The following is a 15806-nucleotide window of genomic DNA, read 5'->3' on the forward strand; positions in this document are numbered from 1 at the left end:
CTCCACAGATTTTCTATGGGATTAAGGTCTGAAGACTGGCTAGGCCACTCCAGGACCTTAATGCGCTTCTTCTTGAGCCACTCCTTTGTTGCCTTGGCTGTGTGTTTTGGGTCATTGTCATGTTGGAATACCCATCCACAACCCATTTTCAATGCCCTGTCTGAGGGAAGGAGGTTCTCACCCAAGATTTGATGGAACATGGCCCCGTCCATTGTCCCTTTGATGCAGTGAAGTTGTCCTATCCCCTTAGCAGAAAAACACCCCAAAGCATAATGTTTCCACCTCCATGTTTGATGGTGGGGATGGTTTTCTTGGGGTCATAGGCAGCATTCCTCCTCCTCCAAACACGGTGAGTTGAGTTGATGCCAAAGAGCTCCATTTTGGTCTCATCTGACCACAACACTTTCACCCAGTTGTCCTCTGAATCATTAAGATGTTCATTGGCAAACTTCAGACGGGCATGTATATGTGCTTTCTTGAGCAGGGAGACCTTGCGGGCGCTGCAGGATTTCAGTCCTTCACGGCGTAGTGTGTTACCAATTGTTTTCTGTGTGACTATGGTCCCAGCTGCCTTGAGATCATTGACAAGATCCCCCCGTGTAGTTCTGGGCTGATTCCTCACCGTTCTCATGATCATTGCAACTCCATGAGGTGAGATCTTGCATGGAGCCCCAGGCCGAGGGAGATTGACAGTTCTTTTGTGTTTCTTCCATTTGCGAATAATCGCACCAACTGTTGTCACCTTCTCACCAAGCTGCTTGGCGATGGTCTTGTAGCCCATTCCAACCTTGTGTAGGTCTACAATCTTGTCCCTGACATACTTGGAGAGCTCTTTGGTCTTGGCCATGGTGGAGAGTTTGGAATCTGAATGATTGATTGCTTCTGTGGACAGGTGTATTTCATACAGGTAACAAAATGAGATTAGGAACACTCCCTTTAACTTGTTATGGCTGCAATCCCGATATCGGGATCGATATGACAACTACCAGTGAAAATAGAGGGCGCCAAATTCAAACCACAGAAATCCCATAATTACTATTTCTAAAACATACATGTGTTTTATATCATTTTAAAGCTATTCTCGTTCTTAATCCCACCAAAGTGTCCGATTTCAAATAGGTATTTCAGAAAAAGCATTACAAACGATTATGTCAGGTCTCCACCAAACCACAATAAGCACAGCCATTTTCCAGCAAAATATAGCATTCACAAAAAGCATAAATAAAGATACAATGAATCACTAACCTTGAATTATCTTCATCAGATGACACTCATAGGACTACATGTTACACAATACATGCACGTTTTGTTTGATAAAGTTCATATTTATATAAAAAAACTGAGTTTACATTGGCGCGTTTAGATTCACTAGTTCCAAACACATCAAGTGATTTTGCATAACCACATCGTTTCAACAGAAATACTCATCATAAATGTAGATGATAATACAAGTTATACATGGAATTATAGATATACCTCTCCTTAATGCAACCGCTGTGTCAGATTATTTTTTAAATTTGACGGAAAAAAACACCCATGCAATAATCTGAGACGGCGCTCAGAACAGGAGCCAAATTAGCCTCCATGTTGGAGTCAACAGAAACCAGTAAATACATGATAAATGTTTCCTTACCTTTGATGAACATCAGAATGCAGTCCTATGAATCCCAGGTCCACAATAAATGCTTGATTTGTTTGGAAATGTAAGTTATTTATGTCCAATTAGCTACTTTGGTTAGCGCGTTTGGTAAACAATTCCAAAGTCACAAAGCGCGTCCACTATAACGTGACGAAATGTCCAAAAGTTCCGTAACAGTCAGTGGAAACATGTCAAACGATGTACTGAATCAATCTTTAGAATGTTGTTTACATATATCTTGAATAACGTTCCAACCGGAGAATTAGAATTACTTCAGATGAGCGGTGGAATGCAAGTCCTTCCCCTGTGAACGCGCCTGGTGAAAGCATGGTCCACTCATGGCTGTGGTGACTATTTCCTGTGTCAATCGACCCCCCTTCACATTAGAGTCATCAGACAAAGTTCTAATTGACTGCTGACATCTAGTGGAAGGTGTAGGAAGTGAAAACTCATCCATATCTCGCTGTAATTTTAATGAGACCTTGGTTGAAAATCTGCCACCTCCAGAAGAAGAAAAAAACAGGAAGTGGAATTTCTCAGGTTTTTGCCTGTTATATGAGTTCTGTTATACTCACAGACATAATTCAAACAGTTTTAGAACCTTCAGAGTGTGTTCTATCCAATACTAATAATAATATGCAAATATTAGAAACTATGACTGAGGAGGAGGCCGTTTGATATGGGCACCTTTCATCCAAGCTACTCAATACTGCCCCTGCAGCCATAAGAAGTTAAGAGTGTGCTCCTAATCTCAGCTCGTTATCTGTGTAAAAGACACCTGGGAGCCAGAAATCTTTCTGATTGAGAAGGGGTCAAATACTTATTTCCCTCATTAAAATGCAAATCAATTTATAACATTTCTGACATAGGTTTTTCTGGCTTTTGTTGTTGTTATTCTGTCTGTCATTGTTCAAATAAACCTAACATTAAAATTATAGACTGATCATTTCTTTGTCCGTGGGCAAATATTCAAAATCAGCAGGGGGTCAAATGCTTTTTTCCCTCACTGTAGGTGCTAAATGGCAGGGAGCTCGGCCCCAGTGATGTACTGGGCCGAACGTATTACCCTCTGTAGCGCCTCGTGGCCGGATGCCAAGCAGTTGCTATACCAAGCGGTGATCCAGCCAGTCAAGACGCTCTCAATGTTGCATCTGTAGAACTTTTTGAGGATCTGAGGGCCCATGCCAAATCTTTTCAACTTTCTGAGTGGCAAGAGGCGCTGTCATGCCCTCTTCATGGCTGTGTTGGTGTGTTTGGACCATGATAGATCCTTAGTGATGATAGATCCTTGAAGCTCTCAGCCCGCTCCACTTCAGCCCCTCATCGATGTGAACGGGGGCGTGCTCGGATCTCCGTTTCCTGTTTTCCACAATCAGCTCCTTTGTCTTGTTGATATTGAGGGAGAGGTTGTTGTCCTGGCACCACACTGCCAGGTCTCTGACCTCCTCCCTATAGGCTGTCTCATCATCATCGGTGATCAGGCCTACCACTGTTGTGTAATCAGCTATCTTAATGATGGTGTTGGAGTTGTGCTTGGCCACGCAGTCATAGGTCAACAGGGAGTACAGGAGGGGACTAAGTACGCAACCCTGAGGGGACCCCGTGTTTAGGGTCAGCGTGGCGGATGTATTCTTGCCTACCCTCATCATCTGGGGGCAGCCCATCAGAAAGTTAAGGATCCAGTTGCAGAGGGTGGTGTTAAGTCCCAGGGTCATGAGCTTAGTGATGAGCTTGGAGGACACTAAACTGTTGAACACTGAGCTGTAGTCAATGATCAGCATTCTCACGTAGGTGTTCTTTTTGTCCAGGTGTGAAAGAGCAGAGTGGAGTGCAATAGAGATTGTGTCATCGGTGGATCTGTTGGGGCAGTATTTTTTTTTTTTACCTTTATTTTACTAGGCAAGTCAGTTAAGAACAAATTCTTATTTTCAATGACGGCCTAGGAACAGTGGGTTAACTGCCTGTTCAGGGGCAGAACGACAGATTTTGTACCTTGTCAGCTCGGGGATTTGAACTTGCAACCTTTCGGTTACTAGTCCAATGCTCTAACAACTAGGCTACACTGCCGCCCAGTATGCAAGTTGGAGTGGGTCCAGGGTGTCTGGGATGATGGTGTTGATCTGAGCCATGACCAGCCTTATTATTACAGACTGAGTCAGGGAGAGGTTTAAAATGTCAATGAAGACACTTGCCAGCTGGTCAGCGCATGCTCTGAATACTCATCCTGGTAATCCGTCTGGGCCTGCAGTCTTGTGAATGTTAACCTGTTTAAAGGTCTTACTCACATCGGTTACAGAGAGCGAGATCACACAGTCGACCAGAACAGTTGATGCTCACAAGCATGGTTCAGTGTTGCTTGCCTCGAAGCGAGCATAAAAGGCATTTAGCTCGTCTGGTAGGCCCACGTCCCTGGGCAGCTCACGGCTGGGCTTTCCTTTGTGATCTGTGATAGTTTGCAAACCCTGCCACATTAGTAGGATTCGGTGTTGTAGGATTCAATCTTAGTCCTGTGTTGACGCTTTGCCTTTTTGATGGCTCATCGGGGAGCACAGCAGGATTTATTATAAGCATCCGAGTTATTGTACCACTCCTTAAAAGCGGCAGCTCTAGCTTTTAGCTCAGTGCGGATGTTGCCTGTAATCCATGACTTCTGGTTGAGGTATGTACATACGGTCACTGTGGGAATAATCGATGCACTTATTTATGAAGCCGGTGACTGGTAAACTCCTCAATGTCATTGGCTGAGTCCCAGAACATATTCTAGTCTGTTCTAGCGAAACAGTCCTGTAGCTTAGCATCCGCTTCATCCGACCGCTTCCGTATTGAGTGTGTCACTGGTACTTCCTGTTTGAGTTTTTGTTTATCAGCAGGAATTAGGAGGATAGAGTTATGGTCAGATTTTCCAAATGGAGGGCGAAGGAGAGCTTTGTATGCGTCTCTGTGTGTAGAGTAAAGGTGATCTAGAGTTTTGTATGTGTCTCTGTGTGTGGAGTAAAGGTGATCTAGAGTTTTGTATGTGTCTCTGTGTGTGGAGTAAAGGTGATCCAGAGTTTTGTATGTGTCTCTGTGTGTGGAGTAAAGGTGATCTAGAGTTTTGTATGGGTCTCTGTGTGTGGAGTAAAGGTGATCTAGAGTTTTGTTTGCGTCTCTGTGTGTGGAGTAAAGGTGATCTAGAGTTTTGTATGTGTCTGTGTGTGTGGAGTAAAGGTGATCTAGAGTTTTGTATGTGTCTCTGTGTGTGGAGTAAAGGTGATCTAGAGTTTTGTATGTGTCTCTGTGTGTGGAGTAAAGGTGATCTAGAGTTTTGTATGTGTCTCTGTGTGTGGAGTAAAGGTGTTCTGGAGTTTTGTATGCGTCTCTGTGTGTGGAGTAAAGGTGATCCAGAGTTTTGTATGCGTCTCTGTGTGTAGAGTAAAGGTGATTTAGAGTTTTGTATGTGTCTCTGTGTGTGGAGTAAAGGTGATCTAGAGTTTTGTATGTGTCTCTGTGTGTGGACTAAAGGTGTTCTAGAGTTTTGTATGTGTCTCTGTGTGTGGAGTAAAGGTGTTCTAGAGTTTTGTATGTGTCTCTGTGTGTGGAGTAAAAGTGATCTAGAGTTTTGTATGTGTCTCTGTGTGTGGAGTAAAGGTGTTCTAGAGTTTTGTATGTGTCTCTGTGTGTGGAGTAAAGGTGTTCTAGAGTTTTGTATGCGTCTCTGTGTGTGGAGTAAAGGTGATCCAGAGTTTTGTATGTGTCTCTGTGTGTAGAGTAAAGGTGATCTAGAGTTTTGTATGCGTTTCTGTGTGTGGAGTAAAGGTGATCTAGAGTTTTGTATGTGTCTTTGTGTGTGGAGTAAAGGTGTTCTAGAGTTTTGTATGTGTCTCTGTGTGTGGAGTAAAGGTGATCTAGAGTTTTGTATGTGTCTCTGTGTGTGGAGTAAAGGTGTTCTAGAGTTTTGTATGTGTCTCTGTGTGTGGAGTAAAGGTGTTCTAGAGTTTTGTATGTGTCTCTGTGTGTGGAGTAAAGGTGATCTAGAGTTTTGTATGTGTCTCTGTGTGTGGAGTAAAGGTGATCTAGAGTTTTGTATGTGTCTCTGTGTGTGGAGTAAAGGTGATCTAGAGTTTTGTATGTGTCTCTGTGTGTGGAGTAAAGGTGTTCTAGAGTTTTGTATGTGTCTCTGTGTGTGGAGTAAAGGTGTTCTAGAGTTTTGTATGTGTCTCTGTGTGTGGAGTAAAGGTGATCCAGAGATTTTCAGCTTCTAGTTGAACAGTTGAAATGCTGGTAGAAATGAGGTAAAACATGTCAGTTTTCCTGCATTAAAGTCACCGGCCACTAGGAGTGCCGCCTCTGGATTAGCATTTTCTTGTTTGTTTATAGTGTTTTTTGCCCATAGCCACAGTCAGGAAGCCAGGCAGGCTCCCCATAGACCCAGAGTCTATTACGCAGCCCCATGCCCCCAGGCAATGAGTCACGCTCACTCACTTCTACACACTAACAATGCCCACACCGGTATAAGTTCCACAACAAACACTATTATCTCTTTACATTTCCAACACTCTATACACACTAACTGTATTCAAACTAACCAAGGCCTGTACTGTGTGTATCGATAACAGACACTACCCCATAATGTATATACATAGTGTCACAACTCTTTGTAATTCATAGCTTTGACAGTCACTGCACACTTCAGAGGCCTGACCACACACACACACACACACACACACACACACACACACACACACACACACACACACACACACACACACACACTGCTCAGGGAACAATACACAAGCCAACCCAGCCCTCTACATGTGCCACGGCAGCCCACTGAGAAGCTGATGGTGCCAGGCAACACTGGCAGGGCACAAACACCACGATTGTCCCCCCAACACAAAGTGCACTTGTGACCAAGGCAGAGTGGGGTGGATGGGATCCTGTGTAAAGGAATAGCATCAGGTCTGACAGTGTTGTAAACTTCAAGCCTTCACTGTTTACAATGAAGATGTCCAGGAAAATGTTAATGCACTAAGACTTAAGACTCTGAACCCCCTTTCACTGTAAACAACAACAGCAACAACAACATTTCAACAAAAGACTGAATGTAACGCAACATGTCAGAGTAGTTCTGTCTGTCTGTCTGTCTGTCTGTCTGTCTGTCTGTCTGTCTGTCTGTCTGTCTGTCTGTCTGTCTGTCTGTCTGTCTGTCTGTCTGTCTGTCTGTCTGTCTGTCTGTCTGTCAGTCTGTCTGTCTGTCTGTCTGCCTGCCTGCCTGCCTGCCTGCCTGCCTGTCTATCTGTCTGTTTGTCTGACTGCCTGTCTGTCTGTCTGTCTGTCTGTCTGTCTGTCTGTCTGCCTGCCTGCCTGCCTGCCTAGCTGCCTGCCTGTCTATCTGTCTGTTTGTCTGACTGCCTGCCCACCCGACAGTCTGTCTGTCTATTCATCGTCTTTCCCCTGTCAGTGAATAGACTTGGTAAGGTGTTCATTAGCCAGCATGGGGCAGTCATTTCTAGTGGAAAACCTAATTTAGCGGGGTAATAGAACAGTTCAGGATGAATAGGCTAATTTAATTGCTCCTGCATGTGGTGGATTGTATTGCAGAGCTATTTGCAGGAGCTTTTTTCTCCATGCAGTTTTACTGGGGCTATAAACAGTGCAGTTTTACTGGGGCTATAAACCGTGAACAACAACCACAGCAAAGAAGAGAAACTGTTCCCAGATCTGTTGTCCTCTCTGGTCTACTAGTGGTCAATACTTCAGTACCAGGCATTACAACAAAGCCCAAGCCAGGCCAGGGCAGGGCACACTGCTTTGTGGGTAGAGATTGTGTCTGTGTTGGTGCTACAGTTTATCTCCATGCTCAAATGGTTAGCAGATGTTATTGCGAGTGTAGTGAAATACTTGTATACAAGATACGTAAACATTCTTAAAGTGGCGTTATTATAGTGACTAGTGTTCCATTTATTAAAGTGACCAATGATATCAAGTCTGTATGTAGGCAGCAGCCTCTCTGTGCTAGTGATCACTGTTTAACAGTCTGCTCAGTAGTCAGGCAAAGTTGAGGATATGCCAAAAAAAGAGCCTACATACTGCAGAGAAGATACTTCATACATACAGTATAAACAGAGGTAGGAGCAGATCAACATCGCTGAGTTACAGCAATACGTTTCGACCTACCATTCTTCCTGAGACTGTGGATATTGAAACTGAGGCAGGGGAAGGGCTAAGGAATCTAACTACCCTTAAACAACCCCAGGAACTGGAGTGGTTAGGATTTATCTGGGAAGTAGGTTGAGAGAGAGGTTTCTCTTGCCCCCTACTGTGATGTCATCTTCATTTATAGGACGTCCATAAGGGACTTGCTGAATAGGCCACGCTCAGGGCCTATGGAGGACTAGCTTAACCAACATTCAAGTTGTAAGAAAATACCTAAAAACAGTAAGAGATAAGAATAACAAATAATTCAAGAGCAGCTGTAAAATAACAATAGCGCGGCTAAACACAGGGGGTACCGGTACAGAGTCAATGTGAAGGCTATACACAGGGGGTACCGGTACAGAGTCAATGTGAAGGCTATACACAGGGGGTACCGGTACAGAGTCAATGTGAAGGCTAAACACAGGGGGTACCGGTACAGAGTCAATGTGAAGGCTATACACAGGGGGTACCGGTACAGAGTCAATGTGAAGGCTATACACAGGGGGTACCGGTACAGAGTCAATGTGAAGGCTATACACAGGGGGTACCGGTACAGAGTCAATGTGAAGGCTATACACAGGGGGTACCGGTACAGAGTCAATGTGCGGGGAACTGGTGTCAAGGTAATTGATGTAATATGTATATGTAGGTAGAGTTATTAAAGTGACTATGCATAGATAATAACAGAGAGTAGCAGCAGCGTGGAAGGGGGAGGGGCAATGCAAATAGACCTGGTTGCCATTTGATTCGGATTTTCAGGAGTCTTATGGCCTGGCCCAGGGCCTATAGGGGACTATTGATTTTTATCCGTGATGCCTTGGTGCCTCAGACTGTATCTCTCACCCTGAACTGTAAGGATATACACTCTAGAACAGAGAGTGAGTCCCCTTCAGCCACTGACTGGCCTGGCTAAACAGATAAAGAGAGTGAGTCCCCTTCAGCCACTGACTGGCCTGGCTAAACAGATAAAGAGAGTGAGTCCCCTTCAGCCACTGGCTGGCCTGGCTAAACAGATAAAGAGAGTAGGTCCCCTTCAGCCACTGGCTGGCCTGGCTAAACAGATAAAGAGAGTGAGTCCCCTTCAGCCACTGGCTGGCCTGGCTAAACAGATAAAGAGAGTGAGTCCCCTTCAGCCACTGACTGGCCTGGCTAAACAGATAAAGAGAGTGAGTCCCCTTCAGCCACTGGCTGGCCTGGCTAAACAGATAAAGAGAGTGAGTCCCCTTCAGCCACTGACTGGCCTGGCTAAACAGATAAAGAGAGTGAGTCCCCTTCAGCCACTGACTGGCCTGGCTAAACAGATAAAGAGAGTGAGTCCCCTTCAGCCACTGACTGGCCTGGCTAAACAGATAAAGAGAGTGAGTCCCCTTCAGCCACTGGCTGGCCTGGCTAAACAGATAAAGAGAGTGAGTCCCCTTCAGCCACTGGCTGGCCTGGCTAAACAGATAAAGAGAGTGAGTCCCCTTCAGCCACTGACTGGCCTGGCTAAACAGATAAAGAGAGTGAGTCCCCTTCAGCCACTAACACTAGTCACTATAATAACGCTACTTTAAAAATGTTTACAGAAACTGAGGCAGTGGACTGGGCTGAATCACCTGGTATGCCAACTGTGCCCTGAAACCTCAGAGCTCACCAGAGGGTGGTGTGGTCACCGGGGGCAAACAACCTGCCCTCCAGGACACCTACAGCACCCGATGTCACAGGAAGGCCAAAAAGATCACCAAGGCCAACAACCACCCAAGCCACTGCCTGTTCACCCCGCTATCATCCAGAAGGCTAGGTCAGCACAGGTGCATCAAAGCTGGGACCGAGAGACTGAAAAACAGTTTCTATCTCAAGGCCATCAGACTGTTAATAGCCAACTCTAGCACCTTAGAGGCTGCTGCCCTATATACTGTACATAGACTTGGAATCACTGCCCACTTCAATAGATTTTTTTTTTTTTTTTTTTTTTTCACCTTTATTTAACCAGGTAGGCCAGTTGAGAACAAGTTCTCATTTACAACTGTGACCTGGCCAAGATAAAGCAAAGCAGTGCGACAAAATCAACAACCCAGAGTTACACATAAACACGTGTACAGTCAATAACACAATAGAAAAATATATGTACAGGGTGTGCAAATGTAGAAGAGTAGGGAAGTAAGGCAATAAATAGGCCGTAGAGGTTAAATAATTACAATTTAGCATTAACACTGAAGTGATAGATGTACAGAGGATGATGTCCAAGTAGAGATACTGGGGTACAAAAGAGCAAGAGGGTAAGTAACAATGTGGGGATGAGGTAGTTGGATGGGCTATTTACAGATTGGCTGTGTTCGGGTACACTGATTGGTAAGCTGCTCTGACAGCTGATGCTTAAAGTTAGAGAGGGAGATGTAAGACTCCAGCTTCAGTGATTTTTGCAATTTGTTCCAGTCATTGGCAGCAGAGAGCTGGAAGGAAAGGCAGCCAAAGGACGAGTTGGCTTTGGGGATGACCAGTGAAATATACCTGCTGGTGAGCTTGCTACGGGTGAGTGTTGCTATGGTGACCACTGAGCTGAGCTAAGGCGGGGCTTTACCTAGCAAAGACTTATAGATGACCTGGAGCCAGTGGGTTTGGTGAAGAATGTGTAGTGAGGACCAGCCAACAAGAGCATACAGGTCGCAGTGGTGGGTAGTATATGGGGCTTTGGTGACAAAACGGATGGCACTGTGATAGACTACATCCAGTTTGCTGAGTAGAGTGTTGGAGGCTATTTTGTAAATGACATCGCCAAGTCAAGGATTGGCAGGATAGTCAGTTTTACAAGGGTATGTTTGGCAGCATGAGTGAAGGAGGCTTTGTAGCAAAATAGGAAGCCTATTCTAGATTTAAATTTGGATTGGAGATGCTTAATGTGAGTCTGGAAGAAGAGTTTACAGTCTAACCAGACACCTAGGTATTTATAGTTCTAAGTCAGAACCGTCCAGAGTGTGATGTTAGTCAGGTGGGAGGGTGTGGGCAGCAATCGGTTGAAGAACATGTACTTAGTTTTACAAGCATTTAAAAGAAGTCGGAGGCCACGGAAGGAGTGTTGTATGGCGTTGAAGCTTGTTTGGAGTTTGTTAGCACAGTGTCCAAAGAAGAGCCAAATGTATACAGAATGGTGTCGTCTGCGTATCGGTGGATCAGAGAATCACCAGCAGCAAAAGTGACATCATTGAAATGTACAGAGAAAAGAGTCGGCCCGAGAATTAAACCCTGTGACAGTCCCATAGAGACTGCCAGAAGTCCGGACAACAGGCCCTCCGATTTGACACACTGAACTCTATCTGAGAAGTAGTTAGTGAACCAAGCAGTCATTTGAGAAGATGACTTCAATAAAGTTTACATATTTTGCATTTCTCATCTCATATGTGCTGTATATACTCTATTTTATTCTATTCTATTCTGCTGTATCTTAGTCTATGCCACTCCGACATTGCTCATCCAAATATTTATATATTCTTAATTCCATTCCTTTACTTTAAATTTGTGTGATTGTGTGTATTGTTGTGAAAATGCTCGATATTAGTTGTTAGATATTACTGCACTAGAAACACAAGAATCTCCCTACACCCACAATAACATCTGTTAAACATATGAATGTGACCAATACAATTTGATTTGATTTGATTTAGTGTCATTCTGGCCACACTTCCTCTCCTAATCCCACCCTTTCTTAGCCTGACGACTCACACTAAATTCTTACTCTGCTCTGTCGTTCGCTACATAGATTAGTCTGGAACTGTCATCATTGAATTAGTTTGTGGTGATGAGGGGCATGAGGGGCGTTGTACAAAACAAAGTAATCAGCGATTGAATCGTCTCCAACCAATCAGAGTATCAAAGCCAATGACAGATTTTTCAACCGTCGCTTTAGCCATGTGTGTTCTGGCCCTGGCCCAACCCATCGGTTTCTGGACCAATCAGACGGCCCCGAACGTGATCCAGAAGTGCACATTGCTGAGAATAAACTAACATCCATGGGCGTGGTGTAGCATTAAGCCAGAGCAAGGACTCTGGGTAGCCAGGCAAACCCTTTCTTTTCCTGCTTCACTTCCTGCTTGGTTATAATGAAGTAGATTAAAAGTTTCTTATTTCTTTTAAATTGTTTCAAAGAAGTTAGAGAAACAATTTTTCATTGAACACAAAATTTACAGATTGTCATTCGTTCCAGCAGTAAAAGTAGACCACAGCAAGACTTGGTTTAAGAAACAGGCTTTAATAAGCAGCTGCTTTCCTCTTAAATGTAAAGTCCCCATTTTTTCAACCCTATTGGATTTTTTATATTCATGTCAGTCTGGTATGAGAAGGTAGTCCCTATCTGCAAAAGCAGAAAGCTGAGTATCTTGGCTCTTGAATGGTGCCTTTGTAGCTTTCGTGTGACACTACCATATAAGGGCATATGAATGTATAAGGGCAGGCCGAGCCAAAGACCTCATTTCAAGATGGCTGCTACCTCAAATCAAATCAAAGTTTATTTGTCACATGCGCTGAATACAACAGGTGTAGACCTCACAGTGAAATGCTTGCTTACAGGCTCTAACCAATAGTGCAAAAAAGGTGTTAGGTGAACAATAGTTAAGTAAAAAAATAAAACAACAGTAAAAATACAGGCTATATACAGTAGCGAAGCTATACAAGTAGTGAGGCTACACACAAGACACCGGTTAGTCAGGCTGATTGATGTAGTATGTACATGTAGATATGGTTAAAGTGACTATGCATATATGATACATTCCGGATAAACTAAACTAAACACGGAATACGTTTATGCACACTGAAAGCCGGGACTCCACGGATCATGAGGATATCTAATTTGTCTGCCCCAAGAGTCTAAATGTTTATTTTACGCAACGTTTTCAGAAAACAGCAAACATCTTACAAGTTAAGCTTTGATTTGGTCTGTGTTTGAGCTATAGCTAAGTGGGGGGCTATCAATTGAATCATTAGATTGGTAGGAACAAATCAAGCCTATATTCAATATTATTTGATGATTTTTCACTTAATAGCAACATCGAATGTCCACATAGTGACTATATCTTTGCGCATGAAAAATATGATGTTGCCTGCTTATGCACTGTAGGCATCCATTACACAGGGGTTTGGCTACCATGGCAGTCTTGTAGCCAATGAATAAAGCTTTCCAGGGATACCTGGCTCAGAGACTTGGAAACGTCCCTTGACCACACTTGACACCACTTACTAAAACATCTTCCCATTTCTAGTTGTTAAGTCTATCAATCCCATTTTGATTTCTGATATTGTTCACATGTTGTGAAAACCATCTGAAGTGTTTCCAATAATTCACTTATAGCTTGTCAATGAAAGATGAATTTCAAAATAATACATTTGTGTGCTTGATCTTGTGTATTCTGAACTATGTAACTCCTATCTATCTTCTGATCATTTCCTCATAATCTCCCAGATGTCTTCAAGTTTTGGCAGAATCATGTAATTACACATGAAAAGCAGTTACTTTTAGGTATGTCTATTTAGGCCGAAATCTACATTTTGCCATTACATTGAAAACATTTTTAAAACCTTTATTTAACTGGACAAGTCAGTTAAGAACAAATTCTAATTTTCAATGACTGCCTAGGAACGGTGGGTTAACTGCCTTGTTCAACTGATTTTTACCTTGTCAGCTCGGGGATTCGATCTTGCATTCTTTCAGGTTACAAGTACAATGCTCTAACCACTAGGCTACCTGCCGCCCTTAAGTCTTGTCTAGAAGTAAGTTAAGGCCTTCTTTATCGGGACTAGTTAAAACTGTGCTGATTGCATGTCGTTTTTTCACGTTATAGGGCTTTCACTACTTTTGACAAAGGTGAATAGGGCTGTTGTTAAAACATAGTGTAATATATAGGGAATAGGGTGCCTTTTCGGTTGCAACCAGTGCCTGGGCCTTCATCCTGCCTCAGTGCGAATCCACAGTTCGACACACCCAATAAAAACCAAGGTCAGTTTACATTTCTATCCTGAATAAATAGTCCGAATCAATAGAGAATTACTGGCTAATTGTTTGTCTCTCTGTTCCTTTTACTCTGCCGGCCTGTTGAGTTATTTTATTGCCTCTTCATTGAAGTAGGCCTTATCAAGCTACAGATAAGAGACAACCCGCGCCTGTTGACACAATTCTGGATAGCACAAAGGCCTGTCAAACACAGGGCTACTGAAAGCAGACAGTCTCCATTACTGTGTTTAGGAGTATTACTGTAGGCTAGGGAGGACAGGGGAGGAGGGAGTGGGAGGAGAGGACATGGGAAGAGGGAAGCGAGTGGGAGAAGAGGACAGGGGAGGACAGGGGAGGAGGGAGTCAGAGGAGAGGACAAGGGAGGAGGGAAGGGAGTGGGAGAAGAGGACAGGGGAGGAGGGAAGGGAGTGGGAGAAGAGGACAAGTGAGGAGAGGACAGGGGAGTGGGAGGAGCGGACAGGGGAGGAGGGAGGGGAGTGGGAGGAGAGGGGAAGACCCCCAGAGAACTAAACCTGAAGAACAGAGAAGCTGTTAAAAGAAAGCTGTTAAAGTCAATGTCAAAAGGTTTCTTGTGTTCTGTCCGCCCATTTTGATTTTGATACCCTCCTACACACTTTTATAGTGAACGTTGAACAGCTATGGCTCCCATGTTAGTTTGTGCATTTCATTAAACCAGGTGGCGAGTGCAGTGACGGCTCCACAGACAGACAGGTGGTACTTGCCCTTGGGGGAATGCAAATACTGTCTGTTTACCCTGTCCACTGGCCTTGAGATCCTTGTCTATGGAAATGCAGCTAAATGGTGAGCAGAGCAGGCCAGCACTGGCGCTGTGTGTGTGTGTGTGTGTGTGTGTGTGTGTGTGTGTGTGTGTGTGTGCACATGTACTCAGCTTGAGATTGTCCTCTACAACTGTCTAAAAAGCCTTTGCTCAACAAATGACTGATTATTAAAATGTTATACACTTTAACCCTATCAGTCGCAAGACTGCAGCAAAAATCAGCTTTTCGTTTATCTGACTTTCATTTATCCAGCCCTTATATTTGTCAGGCCCTTATATTAAGCCTCACAATTAAGTGTTTTACCGGGTTCTTTTCAAGGCAACCAGTAGAACACAAAACAATTTCACATAAGTAGTAGAATTGACGATTTTTTATTGAGAAATTTCAATTAAAAAAAAGGTCTGCTGAAGCAAAAACCTGTACAGTGACAACTGTGTGGAGTTTGGAGTTTGTGACAGCAATTATGTGAGCTTATTACAGTATTAGGCACTACTGTATGTCCAGGAATTTCCTATGGTGTTCTATGTAGAAGAACCCCTTACCTTCTAACGACTCTTGTGTAGCTTGTTAGCATCATAGAGAAAAACATGTCACATGTGTGTGTTCGTGAGACTCCCAGCTTTTCATAGATATCATTGACCCTCAGACATTTTTGTAAAAAGACCCAGCCCCGGTGTTATGGGATTTTAATGAATAATGACTAAATGATGTATACATTTAACGTAGAACTATAACTAAACAGAATACTACTCTGTCACTGTATGAATGTATGAATCTAATTATAATCATAACACTGAATATAATTGTCACGTTCTGACCTTAGTCCCTTTGTTTTGTCTTTTGTTTTAGTATGGTCAGGGCGTGAGTTGGGTGGGTTGTCTATGTTAGTTTTTCTAGGATTTTCTATTTCTGTGTTTGGCCTGGTATGGTTCTCATTCAGAGGTAGTTGTCAATCGTTGTCCCTGATTGAGAACCATATTTAGGTAGCCTGTTTTCGATTGTGTTTTGTGGGTGGTTGTTTTCAGTCTTTGTGTGTCTACACCAGACAGAACTGTTCCGGTTGTGTCTTTGTTGTTTTGTTATTCAGTGTTCAGTTTTCATTAAATAAGATGAACACTCACCATGCTGCACTTTGGTCCTCACCTTCTTCCCACGACAGCCGTTACAGAACCACCCACCACCATAGGACCAAGCAGCGTGGTAACAGGCAGCAGCAGCAGCGAGATCTGGA

This window comes from Oncorhynchus masou, chromosome 24 (assembly GCF_036934945.1).
Source record: "Oncorhynchus masou masou isolate Uvic2021 chromosome 24, UVic_Omas_1.1, whole genome shotgun sequence".
Lineage (NCBI taxonomy): Eukaryota > Metazoa > Chordata > Actinopteri > Salmoniformes > Salmonidae > Oncorhynchus > Oncorhynchus masou.